This window comes from Lontra canadensis, unplaced genomic scaffold (assembly GCF_010015895.1).
Source record: "Lontra canadensis isolate GAN:19392208 unplaced genomic scaffold, GSC_riverotter_1.0 scaffold23, whole genome shotgun sequence".
In the NCBI taxonomy this organism is placed as follows: domain Eukaryota; kingdom Metazoa; phylum Chordata; class Mammalia; order Carnivora; family Mustelidae; genus Lontra; species Lontra canadensis.
In genome coordinates, this window is record NW_022631017.1 from 16886923 (window position 1) to 16906402 (window position 19480).

Consider the following 19480-nt stretch of genomic DNA (forward strand, 5'->3'; position numbering starts at 1 on the left):
AACATAGAGCACCAGAAAATACAATTTTGCTAGAAAATAAAAGTGCTACTGACAACACTTGTGATATTTAGAGACATCTTCTATGGACAAATAAAAAGATCAGATCATATTAGTTATCAAAAAAAGGCAAACACAACTCTGAAATTGCTAGGAATTTCCTATATATAGGAATGACTCCAAGTTTGATTTTTTTGTTTTAAAATTTCATTTTTTAAAATTTGATTTTTAACAGTGCCCTGGTAGCCCTCTGTTCAGCAGCAAGACTGCCAGGTCCTAACCGTGGGAGATCCCACCACCTGTTTCCTTGTTTTTGATGACTTTGACCATTTTGAGGAGGTTCTAGTCAGGTATTTTTTAGAGAGTCCTTCAACTGAGATGTTTTTTTTCCCACGGTTAGATCAAGGTTAGGAGGAAGAACACAGAGGTAAAGTGCAATTTTTACCATACCGTATCAAGGGTATTACTATCAACCTTTGATGTTAACCTTAATTATATAGCTGAGATAGTCTGTCAAGATTATCCATTGTAAAGTTACTCTTCCCCTCCCTCCTTATATTGTTTTGAAAAGACGTCGCTGTGTGCAGCCCACCCTTAATGGAGTGAGGAGTTATGCTTTGTTGTCCAAATCATCTTAAAAACCTCATCACAAATTTCCCAGGAAGCTGTAGCAGCAAAATGGTAGCACCTCAGCACTAGCCATGACCTTTGACACAGAGGTAACAACACGTCCGCCAACACTGTCATATTTGAGTACTCTCCCAAATCCCCTCACATGGCTTCCAAGAACAGCTGTGACCTCAGGATCTGGGTCCAAAGAGACATGAATGTGCTGAATGAATCCATAAAACATAATAATAGATGCTTTCCTTTTGCTTAGTTTGCTAAATTTCCCCCCACTTTTAAATTAAGTTCTGGTCATTCTCCCTCTTTCCACCATTCTTTTCTTACTCTGCCTTATTTCATAATTGTCTTCTTGCCAAATCTCCTTCTACAGGTCATTTATAATGACCCGGCAAAAAATTTAATCTGATAAACTTATGCAGCATCATGTTGACTGAGCTTTAGTCCCACATATTGCTAATCCCACCCCTATCTCATAAGCTGGAGCTGAGATACTAAATTCCCTTGAGCAAAGAGCAAAACAGCAACTATTTCCGTGGTGATACCGTTACATAATAATTTTACCAAATGCACATTTTAATTGACTTAATTCCAATAAAAAGAGGGATTCTAAAAACCTTGATGACATTAGGCTTTCTTTCAAAAATATTAATGAGACATATACTATCCCCATGCTCTGAACCAGATTCTGAAGACAAAAAGAAATGGTTCCTGACATCAAGAAACTTGCAGACTAGGAGGCAGCATAAACTACACACATGGTATAACTGAAAATTATCACCAAAACATAGTTTCTCTGAATTTGCTCTGGAATTCCAATCATTACTGCAACCCTTATTGTAAAGGTTATATTAAAAGTGAATTAATACTAATTATTAGAGAATTATAAATGAAATAATAATGCATCTTTTTTTAAGCCTAATACACAGTGATTTAAAAGATTGAAAATATGTAATGTTGTTAGAGTGTTGTTTGATTATGAATTGATTGCTTATGTTCTGTGATGGTTTTTAATTAGGTCATTCATCTTTTTTGTGGGAGCTCTTTATCTATTTGGTTTACAGTTCTTTTATCTATCATAGATTTCAGATGTTTTCTGATATTTGTTTTTATATAACATTTTTTCTATTTGAAGAATTTTAATTTTATACAGCCAATCTTATTAATATTTTCCTATAGGGCTCTTCCTTTTATATTCTTTTAACATGCTTAATAAAAATATTAAGTAGCAAATATTAAGTTTAACACTATATATACAATTTGGATCTCAATTTTATAAAAATAAAATAAGCAGAAAGATAAGATGTAAGGAAATTATACTTCCCCAATTTTCCAAACTTTCTTTAGTTAACATGTATTATTCTTAAAATTAGAATTAAGTTATAAATGTAACGTGTTTTAACATACAGATGTATCTCAAAAAGAAAATGCCTGAACCCTCTAACCCCATCAATTCAGTATGGAAGGGCCAATATCCCAGGAAACAAAGCCTAGGATAGGCATATTTAAAACAAATGACAAGAGAGAGCTCAGTTTTCCTCTTGGGACAGACATCCCTTCACTGCCAAGATTGATAAGGCTGGCATGGTCTGGATATAAGAGAAAGGACACTGAACAGCTGGGAAGCAAAAAGAACCAAGAAGAAAAAATGAAATGTTGAGTAAATGCCATATTGCTCCCTTTATTCATATTTGAATGAAGGCCTCTGTTCAGTTAGTAACTGAAATCTGTAAATAATTTGGGAAAGGCAATAGGGATTTGGAGATTATTCCCCTTTTCCTTAACAGACATTAAATGCCTGAGCCTATAAAATGCAGCCCTTTGGACCACAGGGATCAAAGAATATGTGAGAGTTTTAAAGCAGTCATTCAGCAAAAGATTGGAACTAGCAAAATGGGAAGAAAAGTACTGCCTATAAAGAAGAAAAGAAAAAAAAAAGATTCAAGAGAACTCTGACCAAGAACAGATTGTACCTAGGAGGCTTAGGAATTATCTGCAGATCAAGGGACACCTATGTGTACACTAAGCATGTGACTCTCTATTCAGCCAGCAGGGTCACCGCGGCAATGAAGAGTTTGGCAATGGGACAACAGATTAGCAGTGCTTGGGCTCTGAAGCCAGTCAGAGTGTGACCTTAAAGCAAGTTGCTTAGCCTCTCCAAGCCACAGTGTCCTCATTTGGAAGCTGTGGATAACACCAGTGTTAGCACACAGATGACTGGGAGGAATGTTTGAGATGATGCCTCTAAGGAGTGCGGCTCAGCTCTTGCCTCACTGGCTAGACCGATGTCAGACCTGGTGGTTCTCCATGAGTTACTGAACAAAGAACAGAAATCATCCAACAATTAGCTAAGATAAGCTACTATTTTAGGAAGGAGAGTAGCAGGTAAATGGTACAGACATAAGTTTTACATTTGCTAAAGGGAAGGACTACTGCTCTGAGTAAGTGTGGGATGGGATATTGTAGTGGAAGAGGTAGGATTTGATGTGGCCCTTGATGAATAGGATCAATTTAAACAGATAAAGAACAAGAAAGAGAAGGGATTAAAAAAATAAGATGAGTAGAAGCATTTGGATGAAACTACACAAATCATTTGTGCCTCAAACAAATGGAGAGTGCCAAGAAATAAGGTGGAAAAGGCAGGAAAGCTCGTGTGGAGTACTGGGACCTAATACAGAATTAACAACACTCTATCATTTAAAGTTAGGTGGTAGATTCAGTGTATTTTTATCATTATCATTATTATTATGCTTTATAACTTACATTATGGTATGTGTATTTATTTTTTATATTAAATATTTTTTAAAAATTTATTTATTTGAGAGAGAACACATGCGTATGTGACTCAAGGGGAGGGCAGAGGAAGAGGGAGAGAGAGAATCTCAAGCAGACTCCACACTGAGCACAGATCCTGATACATGGCTCGATCTCACAACCCAGAGATCATGACCTGAGCCAAAACAAAGACCCAGATGCTTAGCCAATTGAGCCATCCAAGAGACCCCATTTCTATATATTAAATATTAACATAAGTGGTCAAGGGCTGGAGAGGAAAGACTGTAAATCCGCCACATGGAAGATGCTTAAATTTATGTTTGATTTGAAGAAAGAATTCTTATTTCATGTTTCTGATATTGCTATCTCCTCTATTGCTCTAATAATATTTTGCAACTGTCTTGGTGGACTTAAAAGGTAGCATACATTTATTTTCAAATAGGTTATTAATAAAGCTGCAAAAGAAGGGTATTGCTATATTTTCTATAATTTCCTTCATCTTAGAAATTCAAGATACCCTCTTAACCAACTCCTTAGAGTATTTCTGGACATTATTCTTTACCACATGACTAAGTGTAACATGTAATTCACAACTAAAGTTGCCGAGAAAGTTACTTCAATGCACAATACTCTCTTCTGGTTTCCTGCTGTTTCACTGACATAATGCATTTTTGTTGGGAAACAACTTAAACTCGGCCTATTAGCATTTCCTTTTGATAATTTTAACACGTTAACTAATTAAAATGATATGCATAACATCTAATCTCAAAATAATTTTGCATAGAGTTTCTCTAGAGGAATTAGGAGTTTGCTTAAGATGGAATGGGGGCTCTAATGGCCTCAGGGGGAGAGTTGGAAGAAGGCTAAATTGTGTTGGTGGGCAGCGGACAGGGCATGCGGCAGGGTGAAGGAAGTCAACAAGGTAGAGGAGTTCATGCTGAGACCAGCAGTTTTGGACAAAAGTGAAGAGAGAAATCTTTGAGTGGGCCTGGGGCCAATATTTGGGGAAGGGAAGGAAGAGCACTGCAGAGGCAGTTACAGGAAAGGCCAGAAAATTTTTAAACAAGAAACAGATTCATATTAAAGCAAAATGTGAACATTTGTGCCCTTACTAAGTGAAGGAAATTTGGATATGAGAGCTGACACAGATCCACCCTTCCTAGTGCTGGCTGGTAAATCCACAGCAAACTGATATCAGGGCCATTAGTGCCTGGTCATTAAAACATAACAATAGCAATAATGTCAACAAAAAATACTAGCTATGGTTTTTTTATTGCGAGGTTTCTGTGAGCCAAGACTGTGCTGACTGCATTACATACACTCCCTTCTTCTTCCAGCCACCTGTATGGTGGATGTAATTATACCCACTTTGTAGGTGAGGCAAGGGAGACCCAGAAAAGTTAAGTAACTTGCCCAAATTCACAGGATGAGTGAGTCCTCCGGGAAGGTAGAAACTGCCAGGGACATCGGAGTTTTCTGTTTATATTTAGGGCACTCCCTACCACATCCTACAACTTTTACAAAGCTGTCTTCAAAATTTTGGCTCACATTTCTCCTAAAGGAATTCTGAAAAAGCTTCTACCCCCTGGAACATTTATAAGTGAACAAAGTTTCCAAAGTTTAAGTGGTCATAAATGTGGTGATTTTTGATGCAGTTTAAATTAGAGATTTGAAAATAAAACACCATCACTTTAATTTATCCAATGTAACATATATTGTAGTGTTTTAATACTCATCTTTATACATTTTTTAAAAAACATGAGCAGGAGTGTCTGGGTGGCTCAGGGGGTTAAGTGTCTTGGTGTTGGCTCTAGTCGTGATCTGAGGGTCGTGAGATGGAGTCCTGTGTCAGGCTCTGCTCACTGTGGAATCAGCTTGAGATCTTCTGCTCTCAACTCCCTTTGCCCCTCCCCCCAGCTCATTCATATACTCTCTCTCTCTCCCTTTCTCTAAAATAAATAAATAAATAAAATACACGAGCAAATTGTTTTCATTTAGTTTGACTTCTTTCCTTTTCTCTTTGAATTTATATTTCCATTCTATTTCCCCTACATAATTATGTCCTATTTTGATAAATTGTTATCCTTAATATCACCTTAATGTACTTAGCTATATCAAATATCTATAAATCTATTTGAATGCTTTCTATTTAACTTTTTTTTTCTATTTTAACTTTCTGTCACTGTAGGGTCTAAACATAAAAACAGTTTCTTCAAACAGTATTTGTATATAATTGACCAAAACAATATAAATGTAATCCAAATGTTGATACTTACTACAATAAAATTATATTTTGAGAAATACATTGTTTAGTAATGTGGATGGAGCTTTTTCCCAACTGGTTGATGCACTTATGCATAGATAATACTTGGTGGTGGAATGGGTAAAGACTTTGTGAAAATAGCAAAAAGAAGATAAAGTATTCAACCACCTCAGAGTGTGGCTTACCAAAGGTGTTAGTCACTATTACTGCGCCTTACATGGCACACACTGTATTAAATTAATCAAAATGTAATATGAATAAACAAAAAAAGTGGTGAGGAGTGATAGTGACAGAAGAATTTTGCCCTGTTGAGAAAAAATGGTAAAGAAACAGTTTTGCCTATAAGTGGAAAAAATATTAAAGAAAATATAGAATATTATTCTATGTTACAAATTTTAACTTTTATAAATTATTAATTTAACTAGTTTTTCTTTTACTTATAGATTTAACACTGGTACATCAGAATTAAATTTGAAACTTCTTTTTTAAGATTTTATTTATTTGACAGACAGAGATCACAAGTAAGCAGAGAGGCAGGCAGAGAGAGAGGAGGAAGCAGGCTCTCCGCTGAGCAGAGAGCCCGATGTGGGGCTCAATCCCAGGACCCTGAGATCATGACCTGAACCGAAGGCAGAGGCTTTAACCCACTGAGCCACCCAGGCATCCTAAATTTGAAACTTTTTAATTCTCTTCCATGAAATATATATAACTGAGATACAGATGGTACCCTGGTAAAGAACACTTCCCAGACACTGATATTTTGAACTATTTTTTGGTCACCATAAAGTTGCCTTTTTTTTTTTTTTTCTTCTTTAGCTCTCTGGGACAATCTTCCATGGCAACATTAGGGATTAGGATATCTTTCTTTTTAAAGTGGAAGAATGGTAGATGTGAAAGGTAGAAAGTAGAACCCATATAATATCCGGACAAGAAAATGAGTACCTAAAACTCTCTATGCCAGTGAATTCCTTGGAAAGTCTTTGGAGACCTCAGGAGTACTCATTCCCAAGTTGGAAGGCTGCTGACATATGATATTAAACATGATGAAAAAAGGAGTAAAAAGAACACCGACTTTAGAATCAGTCAAATGTGGGCTTGAATCTTACTGTGGCTGCTCACAACTTGTACAATCTTAAGCACATTAAACTGTATCTTGAGTTTCTAATGGTAAAAATGAAAATCATAATTCTGAATACCTAGGATTGTTCAGAGGATAAATGAAACAGTGCATGTTAATCCCATAATGTAATGCCTGCAAAAATGCACTCAAGAAATATTAATTTATTCTTAATAAGTTTCTTCACTCCCTAATTAATGGAAATAATGGTCCTTACTCCACAGGACCTGTTGAGGATTTTAAAAAGATCATTTTAGTTTTGTTTTACTTTCCAGAGTGTCAGAAAATTTTTACCAAGAAGTTTGAATATTTAATTCAATAAATATTTGTTAAGTGTTTATCACTTACCAAATACTGTTCTAGGTGTCTGAGCTGCAAAACTAAGAAAAGGCATAGTTCCCGACTCAAGCAGTTCACAACTGGCCACTGAGATGAATGCACCTATTAACTATATTCTAATGAGTTAACTAAATTATTATATGTAGGATATCTTACTGACCTCTGAGAGAACAATTTCAGTAAGAATGGCATGAAGTATAAATAAGAAGTAAAAAAATGGAGACAGAGTTTATGCACCACTTTACCAAGGTATTTAAATCAAAATGGAAGAGAATGATGAAGGTAATTGAGCAGAAGGCAAAGTGAAGAAATGTGAGAGATGTTAGTACATTCACAGATCTAGCAAGGACTGTGCCTGAGATAATCTATACCATGGAGGAGGCAAAAGTGAAGGTGAATGATGTGTAGGTCCCAGAGGTGGTTGGAAACAAGGGCATTAAAGCAGAATCAGAAGACAGGAAGGAGGCTTGTGCTCATGTACTCTCTCTCTCTGTCAAATAAATAAAGTATATATAAAAAATAACAATAATAATCAAAATAACCTTTATTTAGATGGTGATATCTGGATTGTAAGAAAAATGGAGATAACCCTGTCACTGAATTCTCACTTTTGATGTTGTGCATTAATTATGTAAAGGTAAGTTAAATGGAGGGAAATGACTTTATATTTAATAATAAAACAATAACTTGATATTAATTTCTGATGATTCCATAATTTGCACTAGACTAAATATTTAATATAAACCATACTATTTAATCTTCCCAACCATCCTGTTATGATCTCTACTTTATAAGGAAAAGGATTCTTAGAAAAATACAAGTGATTTGTGCACAGTCAAAAGCTAGTAAGTGGCAGAACTAATTTTGACCCTCTGCAGCCTGAACTCCATCACACTAAGCATTATTTTTTTAAATGTCCAGGAGTAAAGAATTACAGTTCATATATAGAACTCATCCATGGCGTGCACCAAAAAAACAATAATAATGATAATAACAACAAGAACATGAATGTAGCAGCAACCACTTGATAAAATGATAGTACCGATTATATAGTTTGTGCTGCATAAAACCTCAGTTAAAACATTCTCACTGTGAGCCATAAAAACACTTTAGGTTGTACTCTGCAGCCAAATGGGTTATCATCAGCCTGTTTACAAAGAGCAGCCTCAGATTTGATGTAGCCTCATTAGGTTTCAGTAAATAAAGAGGTCAGGAGGAGATCGTTTCCATATAAGAGAAGAGGATTTGTTCCCTAGAATATGATGTCAATGCCTTTCTTGGGAGTTTTTAGGGTTTTTCACAAATTTTCAAAACTTGAGGGGGAGAATGAAATAAATGCTAAAAGAATACCCCAAAATCTCCAACTTTACACGGAACCTCTTGATTCACACATTCTTTGCAAAAGGACCTATTATTTGCTAAAAGCATGTCTTTGCCTAGGGTTCCAGTGACCTGAATTGGACAGTTACATACAACTTTAAGAGATCAGAAAGCTAACATCCTGTGTTAATAGTTGAAATGGTATTTAATCCCCAAACTGACTATCTTCATCTACTACACCAATTCCAGCCTGTGGGACACTCAGGAGGTACTTGTAGAAGAAGGGACTCTCTGGGTAATATTAAAAGACAAGTAATCAAGAAAAAAAATCACTACTACAAGTGATAAGGCAGAGCTGAGCAGAGTTAAATATACGTATGTGACTCATTCAAAGATTTGCAAAAAGCTGTAAAGGAGTTAGTGCTCACTTAACAGAGTAAAATGGAAGAAATGAGAGTGTAGTGAGAAGTGTGGACCTGGTCCTGAAGAGCTTTCCTTGTTGGCATATGCAGTTGTAATCTTGTCCTATGGACAGTGGGAAGCCATTGAAAGATTTCAAAGCAAATGAGTAGCATTATTAAATTTGCATATTGGGAAGACTACTTTAAAAGCTAGTAGGGTTTCCCATGGCGTGCAGACAGGAAGGGAACCATAGTGAACATTCCAGGTTACAAATATCCCTCTCTCCCCCAAATTATCTGAAATGTATTCCAATCATATCCATGGGACTGATTTTTAAATATCATTTTCCTTCACATTCTTTTGCACTGAAAAATTTTTAGTCATCATAAATTGCCTTCAAGATTAAAATAACGAATATGAATGCTTTTTATCCACCATTTCATGGCTGACACAATCTTGTACTGAATTCTTATACAACATGAGCCAGGTAATAGAGACTATCAGTTCATCACGGGGCTGCTGCTTCCATTCTAGGTGCTCTAAGAACATGGTAGAAAGATGTTATAATTGGGAAATTATATTGTAGGATTAGAAAGGGAGGGCATTAAGTTGATATATCCTGTTGCTTACTCTACCATAGAAGGATTAAATAAAGAAGAAACTAAAGTTAGGAGACCTGTAAGGAGTCCACTGAAGAAATTCAAATGAGAGATAATGAGGTCCTGAACCAAGGCAGGAGAAGAAATGGAGATGATGTCTTGGCAAGTATGATGAAAAGTTAAGAAGTTATATATGTGGTCCTTAGATTTCTTTTTTTTTAAAGATTTTATTTATTTATTTGACAGAGATCACAAGTAGGCAAAGAGGCAGGTGGGGGTGGGGGGAAGAAGTCTCCCCAACTGAGTGGAGAACCCAATGTGGGGCTCGATCCCAGGATCCTGGGATCATGTCCTGAGCTGAAAGCAGAGGCTTTAACCCACTGAACCACCCAGGTGCCCCAGTTCTTAGATTTCTTGTTTGTGTGTCAAGGACAATATACAAAACCAGAGAAAGAACAGGTTTGTGGGAGTAGAGGTTTCAAGGAGCAATGAGAAATGATCTTTGAGCAGTATATTTTCAATTATCCTGTGCACTGTTGTGGGAATGTAAAATGATACAGCCACTGTGGAAAAGAGTATGGTGGTTCTTCAAAAAATTAAAAACAAAATAACCATATGATCCAGCAATTCTACTTCTGAGTATATATATCCAAAAGAACTACAAGCAGAATCTTAAAGAGATATTTGTAATCCTGTGTTCATAGCAGCATTATTCACAATAACTAAAACATAGAAACAATGCCAAGTGTCCATTGACAGAATAGGTAAGCAAAATGTGATATATACACACAACGGAATATTCTTTAGCCTTAGAAAGAAAGGAAATTGAAATAAACCATTACAAAAAGATGAATACTGTATGATTCCACTTATATGAGTTACCTAAAATAGTCAAAATTATGAAGACAGAAAGCAAGTTTGTTGTTGTTAGGGGCTGTAGGGAAAGGAAACTCATAGTTGTAAAATATCAGTATGTCAAAAGTATTATAAAGTAGTAAAAAAAAATTAAGAAAACATTTCCAAAAATATTGTAGAACAAGTTAAAGGTCATCTACTAATATCGAGATGTTAGACTATAGAGCATCATAATAAATTAAAAGACAAAATGGGTATTAAAGCACATCTTCCTGTTGATAGAGACAGAGAGAAAGAAATACAGAGACAAAGACAGAGACAGAAAGAGAAAGAGACAAAGACAGGGATAGCTGTAGCTATGGCTGGGAAAAAGCATTACAAATTTAAAAAGAAAAACCCTTATATACGAAACTCAACATCTTTCTGGAGGATATAAATAAAAATGAGATTTCTATGTGCCAAATGAATGGTACTTACATTTTGTTTCAATGTATTATAATAAGCATAAGCAAAAACAAATTCTATTCTTAATAGCACTTCTAGTATGTTACATACTGTTTTAAGGGTTTTATATGTATTAACTCATTTAATCTTCATGACTACCTTCTAGTGTAAGCCAGGTGGTTATCTCATGTATAGAGAGGTTTAATAACTGTCCCAAATCCTCAGCTGATACCTGGCAGAACCAGAACTAGGACCCAAGAAGCCTGGCTCCAGCACCTGGGCCTTAGCCACTAGACTGTACTGACTCTGTTTATGATTAAATTCATAACACAGGCTATTACTCTATTCTAGTGAAAGTATTAATCTGTTTTGTCATTCTGCAACATGAAAATACATTTTAAAACATTTTATTGGAAATTTTTTATTTTGTGTTTTCTGCAAAAAACAAAGCCATGGTATTTTGCCATGGGGTAAGTACATGCTTAAAGCCCACCCACTCAGGAGATTATGTCCATATTATAGTTATACAGAGCCCATTTATTTTGTTATTTTGAAAGAGTTTTCACTTCCATAACTTTCTAAATTATGCTTCATATGAAGATAAATTATTATATTCTAGAATTGCTTCAAAGAAAGCTTTAAAAGTCATAAAAATAAAGCATTTCCCTTATATTTGGATTTTCCATTTCTTGACACTTTTAATATGGTATGGATTAAAATAAAAGTATTTCACTAATAATCAGAGCTTAATTAGCATAAGGCTAAAATCTCATAATCTAAGCTTTTTGTGGTGACATTTTTACTTCTTATGGTATGTCATAAAGAATTATTTTTAATAAGCCTTAATGATTATGTCATTCATTTACTTATTTTTAGCTATAAAATGAAGTACTTTATTTTTTAATATGAATTTATTTATTTATTTTAGACCGAGAAAGAGAGAGAATGTGTGTGCATGTGGGAGATGGGGGAGAGGGAGAGAGAGAATCCCAAGCAGACTCCCTGCTGAGCATGAAGCCTGAGGTGGGGCTTGACCCCAGGACCCATGAGATTGTGACCTGAACCAAATCACCAGTCTGTCACCTAACTGACAGCCACGCAGGGAGCAGTCCTCCCCCCACTTTTTTCCCAAGATTTATTTATTGAAATAGATATTTTTTAAAAAGAGATTTCATTTATGTATATAAAGTATTTATCATCCAACAGTTAAGTATATTTGTGTGGAGGGAAGTGAATAATCTGTGCATAAATTTACAAAATTGATTTAGAAGAAATCTTTGTGTGTCCCTCTTATGAGGGTTGTGGGTTTTTTGGGGTTTGTTTGTATTTTTGTTTTTTTTGTTTTGTTTTGTTTTGTTTTTTGGTAATAAAACTGTGTTGTTATGAATTGTTGAAATAATGTTAAGAAAAGTATTGAAAGAGATAAAAAGAATCAGTCCGGAAAAAGACAAAATACTCAAAAGAGATTCAAGGAAAAGCATAGGATACTTCGACATAGCCAACTGAAATGCAGTTTCTCATGGATAATAATCATTGGCTATTCAAGGATATTATCCTAGCACCTAGGAGAGCACCTGTCAATATTCTAGAGAGGTTCATTCATCCTTCCATCAACCTTTGTTTGTTTGTGTGCTTATTGGGAGGTTGTGTCCGTGCTAAGGAAAAAATAAATGATATAAACTGGGAAAAAAAAGGTGCTGAGGAGGCTCAAAATAGAGGCTCAGTTTAGAGGGAGAGGAAAATTATTCTGTTACCTACCCTGGAAGAGAACTGTAAGCCTCTGATCTTGGGCTGTGTAATTTGAATTACCATGAATAATTGATTTCAAGTATATTTATTGACCCATTATTCCTATTCCTGATACTAAAATCCTATACTACTCATATAATAAAGCATTCACATACATTGAAAATGTCATGTACTATATATTCTCTCTTTATGACATTGTGCCCTAAATATTCTGTGCTTGTTCTACTTTCTAAACTTTCTTCACAAAAACAATTCATTTTTCAAATCATTAGGACATTCTTTCTCCTTTCTCTCCTGTGGTCTGGGCTTGCTCACAGCATGGTAATACAAGAATAAGTATTCCAACAGGAACTATGAAGAGGCCTTATCAGACTTTATGACATAACCATGGAAGTCCCAAAGTGTCATTTCAACCATAGTCACAGACCTACCCAGATTAAAGGGGTAATAATGTAGATGCTTCCTCCTCAATATTGATGAGAAGAATATCAATATCACTCCATGAGAAGGTCTTGTGTATTAGGATATAACATCACATCACAGCATAACACAATATAATGTAATATTGCATCTCATCACAATGTAGTGCATTATAATATAATACAATATATGACATATAATACAAAATGTGTCCATTCAGAGAAACTACAGCTTGCCACAGTACACTCTCTAGCAACAGTCTACATCTCTCTCACATGGAAAAATACTCATCCCTTTTCCCAAGACCCAGAAACCTCATCTCATTACAACAAGCTCAAAATCCAGGGGCTTGTCAAGGTAAATCAAGCTGAAGTATGAAGGATGCTCAGATACAATTCCTCCTTGAATACACTTCCTTGTACAACTCCTTGAATACACTTCTACTCAAATAAGGATTTTTGAAATAAAGAGACAAATTATCTACCTTACCCTCATATCCAACATGTAATGGTTAGATAGGTATAGGATAATCATTAGTCACATTTCCCATCAAAAAGGATAGAAGCCTGAGACTCACAGGAATCAATGATCCACAGCAATTCTGAAATTGAGCCTGCACATATTGCCAGCTCCCTGACTGGAGCTCAGTCCACTGTCTGGGAGGTATTTACTGTGGCTCTTGGCTTTGCCATCAAGGCTTTTGTATTTACCCTTTCTTTTCTAAATTTAAATTTAAATTTAAATTTAAAATTTAGCCCATATATGCAGTAGAATAAGGTTTTGGGTTTTGGGGTTTTAGGTCCATTTCCTACCCATGGAAGTTAAGGAACCCAAAGCTTTCCCCTTTTGTACTCTCCCTGTTCTTTCAGTCTAAGCTGGCATAATTCTTAAAAACAAAACAAACAAAACAAAAAAAAACTTCACGGGTTTTTGTGCGTGCATTTGTAATGGACTCCATTATAATCCACTCATTATCTCACAGTCTCTTTGAATAAATAATCTCTTTCAGAGATCTCTGTGAGCTTGCAGGAAGAACATCTCTAACACTCTCAGAAGCCCTAATGTTTACCTAATGTTTACCTAATGTTTACACCTAATGTGCAAGGTGTTTCCTTAAGACACTTACAGGACCTTGTACTTATTTGGAAGGATCTGTGAGATGGTATCTCAAATCTCGTTGTCTTTACAACATGTTTTCTGTTTGGTGCTTTGAATTTGATCTTTGAACAGAAGCTCATTTCCTAATTTTGGAATCATTCACTATCTGAAGACGCTGAGAAAAAGAAACCAGTTTTAATTTTTCTTTTAATTTACAAGACTTGGCACCTTTATATTAAATTGTGTGTTTGTTACATTTATTTTCTGTCCATCTAGCTTTTTATTATGGAAAGCAAGGAGTCAGATGATACTTTTAATATTCCTCATATTACTATGATATTCTCATTTATGTTAATTTCCACAGTCTCCTTTCTTTGATTAAATAGGCATACAAAAGTGATTCCTTTTTTCTATTTCATTCGTCCTTTTGAAAGCACATATTGGTTATTGAGTAAATGTAATTTCCCTGATTTTCTAAGTTATAATGAATATTTACTTATTTATTAATGACCATTTTACTTTTAATTTACTATTATATATATTTAACTGTTATTTTTCTAGTCAATTAAATTCTTTACCTTTGAGCAGTTAGAGTTGTAACATTTTAATTGAGAACCATTTTTGGCATATTCATTTTTATTTATTTTTAAATAAAGTTTGTAGGTTTTTTTTAATTTTTAAATTGCTTATGGCAGGTTTGAACTTTTATTTTTTTATGAGTATAGTTGACATGAAATGTTACATTAGTTTCAGTGACCAGCTTGGTGATTTGACAGGTTTATACATTATGCTATGTTCACCACAAAGGTAGCTACCATCTGCCGCCTCAGTATCATTCACTGTATTGCTTATTCTGTACCTTTTATTCCCATGACTTATTCATTCCATAACTGAAGACTTCTTTCTCCCTTCCCCCTTTACTTGTTTTGCTCAAGACCCTACTTCTCTCCCCAATGGCAACAACCAGTTTTTTCTCTGTATTTATAGGTTAGATTCTGCTTTTTGTTTATTCATATTTTTTAGATTCCACTTATGAGTGGAATCATATGGTATTTGTCTTTCTCAGTCTCATTTATTTCACTTAGCATAATACTCTCTACCCTCCATGCTGTTCTCAAATGTCAGAATCTCATTCTGTTTATGGCTGCATAATATTCTATTATGCATGTATGTATACATATTACATCTTTTTTATTCATTCATATATTGATGAATAAACATAGTGGTATATATATCTTTTCAAATTACTGTTTTCACTTTCTTTGGGAAAATACCCAGTAGTGGAATTATTAATGTGATATTTCTATTTTTAACTTTTTGAGGAAACTCCATACTGTATTCCACAGTGTCTATACCAATTTACATTCCCACCAACAGTGCATGAGGATTCCCTTTTCTCCACATCCTTGTCAACACTTGTTAGTTCTTGTCATTTTGAATTTAGTATTTCTAACTGGTGTAAGATGATATATCTTTGTGGTTTTGACTTGCATTTCCCTGATAATGAGTGATGTTGAGCATCTTTTCATGTGTCTGCTGGCCATCTGGATGTCTTTGGAAAAATGTCTATTCAGGTCCTCCACCCATTTTTTAATTGAATTGTTGGGGTTTTTTGGTGTTGTATAAGTTTTTTACATATTTTTATATTAACCCCTTATTGGATGTATCATTTGCAAATATCTTCTCCCATTTAGTAGGGTTTTTTTGTTTGTTTTGTTGATGATTTCCTTTGATGTGCAAAAGCTTTTTATTTTGAGGTAGTTCCAATAGTTTATTTTTGCTTTCATTTCCTTTGGCTTAGGAGCCATATCTAGAACAATACTGCTATAGCTGATGTCAGAGAATTCACTGCCTGTGCTGTCTTCTAGGATTTTTATGGTTTCAGGTCTCATGTTTAGGTGTTTAATCCATTTTGAGTTTATTTCTGTGTATGGTGTTAGAAGGTAGTCCAGTTTCCTAAGAGTCAGTCAGCAGACACAGATTTCCCTTACCTTAGAGGCCATACCTAGAAAAATTTCCCTACTTTTATATATCATTTTTTATTGCATTGTTGTCAGAGAATGTGATCTGTATAAAATCTTACTTTTTCTCCTTAAAACTTCTTAAATTATCTTTTCAGTCTAATACTCTCAAAGACTATTCTATGTGTCTTTGAAAAAAAAAGTACATTTACTACTTATGTATATATTTACATATATACAGTATATTACATCAAGCTCCTTAAGTGTACTATGCAGTATTTTCTAGTTTTGTTTTTTATTTATTATTTAGTCTCTTTAGTGTGTCTTTATTGGATATATTTTTTAATGTTCTCCCAATATGGGGCATGAACTCACAACCCTGAGATCAATACTTGAGCTGAAATCAAGAGCCAGAAGCTTAACCACCTGAGCCATGCAGGAGCCCCCTTTATTGAATATTTTTAAATCCAATCTAAGATTTTGTTTTTTTTCCAAAAGGAGAACTTACCTCTTCAGACTTGTCCCCTACCACCCTCCTTGTGATCATATATATTAATTTTCTCTTTAAATTTACACAGTAATTTTTTTATTATGTACCATTATTCATTTTATTTTTAAAAATTTTTATATTTTTGGTATTTTTTAATTACTGAAACCACAGCTTCTGGAAGAAGCATTTGCTCTTGCCAGTCTTGTACTCTCCTTGAACTTGAACTTTTCTTGTCAGGCCTTGGATTTAAGAGCAAGTTCTCTGAAGACATCCTTGTTGATGACAGTTTTGTCCAAGGGATTATTCACAGAGTACCTTGTGGGCATGAGGTGATTACAGTTATAAATTTTCACAAAAAACTTGATCTTTGACCTCTTGGCAATTTTCTTCTTGCCCATGGCAGTTGTCACTTTGCAGGGATAGTGATCAATTCCAGCCACCACAGCATAGCTGTAGGGATGGTCTGAAATGCCATCATCAATGTTCTTCACAATGACCACTTTGCATCTGGAGCAGTGTCTGGCCAGGACCAGCACCACCTTCCCAGGTTCTGTGAACTTGCCTATCTCAACATCAGCCACTAGAGTCTACAGCAGAAAGGAAGAAACCACCTTTACACATTTTAACTTGACACATTCTACTGATCCCTTTGCTTAGCACAGCTTCTTATTTCTTCCATATTTTTCTCTTTTAGATTTGTTTGCTGGATTATATTTTTTCCTTTTGCTGGATTATAACCTAGGGTACTTCTCTTATCCTCCAATCTACCTACCCATCTAATTCTAAATCCCGGTTTATTTCTTAGGGTAGTTTAGCTATTTATTTGTCCCATACCATATAAGAGGCAAATGAACAACAGCTTTATATTATTTAACATATGTGCCCATTTGAGTTCATTTCTAAACAAAGGTTTTTCTCTATTTGAGGAGAATTCAGTGGACAACTCTACAATTATCTTTTTTCCTTGTTTCATTTCTTTTAAAGCAAAATTATTAAAGACCACAAACAGCCAAAGCAACCTTGAGAAAGAACAAAGGTGGAGGCATCATGCATCCTGACTTCAAGCTATATTACAAAGCTATAGTAATTAAAAATTAAATTAATTAATTTAAAAATTAAAACATTATTTTATTGGCATAAAAACAGACATGTAGATGAATGGAACAGAAGAGAACCCAGAAATAAAGCCATGCATATATGATCAATTAATTTATGACAAAACAGCCAAGAATATACAAGGGAGGTTAAGACAATCTCTTCATAAATGGTGCTGGGAAAACTGGACAGCCTATGCAAAACAAACAAACAAAAATGAAAAGAAAAGAAAGAAATAAGAAAGCAGATCTTACACAAAAACCAACTCAAAATGGATTAAAGACTTGAACATAGGATCTAGAATCATAAAACTCAAAGCAGAAATCAGGAAGTGAGTTTCTTGACATCAATGTTGGTGATGATTTTTTGGATCTGACTCCAAAATCAAAGGAAATAAAAGCAAAAGTAAACAAGTGAGACTACATCAAACTAAAAGGCTTCTGCACAGCAAACATCAACAAAATGAAAATGCAACATTCTGAATAGGAGAAAATATTTGCAAATCATATATACAATAAGGGTTAATATCCATAATATCCAAAGAATTCATACAATTCATGAGTTTTTATTTTTAACAAAAACTAAAAAACAAAAAAATAAGCAATTCCATTAAGAGATGGGCAGAGGATTCGAATAGGTATTTTTCCAAAGAAGACATACAAACGGCAAACAGGTACATGAAAAGTTACTCGACATCACTAATCATCACTGAACGTAAATCAAAACCGTAATGAGATATCACTTCATAGCTGTCAGAATAGTTATTATCAAAAGACAAGGGGATAAATAAAAGAAAGAAATAACTAGTGTTGGCAAAGAAGTAAAGACAAGGAAAACTTTGTGCTCTCCTGCCATGCAAGGTAAGGGCTGTAAACTGGTGCATCCAGTATAGAAAACGGTTATGGAGATTCCTTAAAAAATTAAAATAGAGCTGTCATATGATTCAGCAATTTCACTTCTAGATATTTATCCAAATCCAAAGGAAGACAAAAACACTAACTCAAAAAGATTTATGTATTCTCATTTTCTATGGAGCATTTTTAACAATAACCAAGACATGGAAGAAGCAAGTGTCTACAATGCTTGAATGGATAAAGACAACATGGTATGTAAATACAACAGAATATTCAGCCACAAAAAGAAGAAAATTTGTCATCTGTGACATGGATGGACTTTGAAGGCATTATATTAAGTGAAGTAAGTCAGAGAAAGACAAATATCATATGATTTCATATGGTATTATGAAAAGTATGTAAAGCACATGTAAAACCTGAAAACAAACAAACTATGAAGCTCATAGATACAGAGAACAGACTGGTGGTTGTCAGAAGCATGGGGTAGGAAGTGGGCCAGATGCATGAGGTACAAAAGGTACAAACTTCCAGCTATAAAATAAATGTCATGGGGATGAAATGTATATATGGTGTATATAGTTAATAATACTATATTATACATTTGAGAGTTGCTAAGAGAGTAGTTCTCAAATGTTCTCATCACAATAAAAAAATTAATATGGTGAACATTGTTAACTAGACTTACTGTGATAAGCTTTTCTAAATATATACAAATATTGACTTGTGTTGTACACCTGAAATTAATGTCATGTTACATGTTAATCATATTTTAATTAAAAATTAAACCATAGAAGATACTGTATGGTTCTATTTCTTTGAATAATTTAAAATACACACAAAAAATGCTAAACACATGGAAGACACATAAAAATTGATAGATTTGTTAATGAGTTGTGCTGAATTAAATTCTAGATAATGTCTCTTAAAAAGCATGCAAATTTGAGTTCAGTCAGTAGTAGTTAAATTTCATTTGAACTTTTTTTAAATGAAAGCTTATATGAAAAATAAATAGGTAAGGGATAAAGGTGGAATTGTTCCAGTTGAAGCAGAGGATCCATATCATGAATGCCCACTGTGT

The 19480-nt window shown here is 34.5% G+C and overlaps 1 pseudogene; it reads right to left on the bottom strand.

Annotated features, from left to right (window-relative positions):
- Positions 1–16609: 16609 nt before the first annotated feature.
- LOC116870366 lies at positions 16610–17499 on the bottom strand (annotated as a pseudogene).
- Between the last annotated feature and the right edge of the window lie 1981 nt (positions 17500–19480).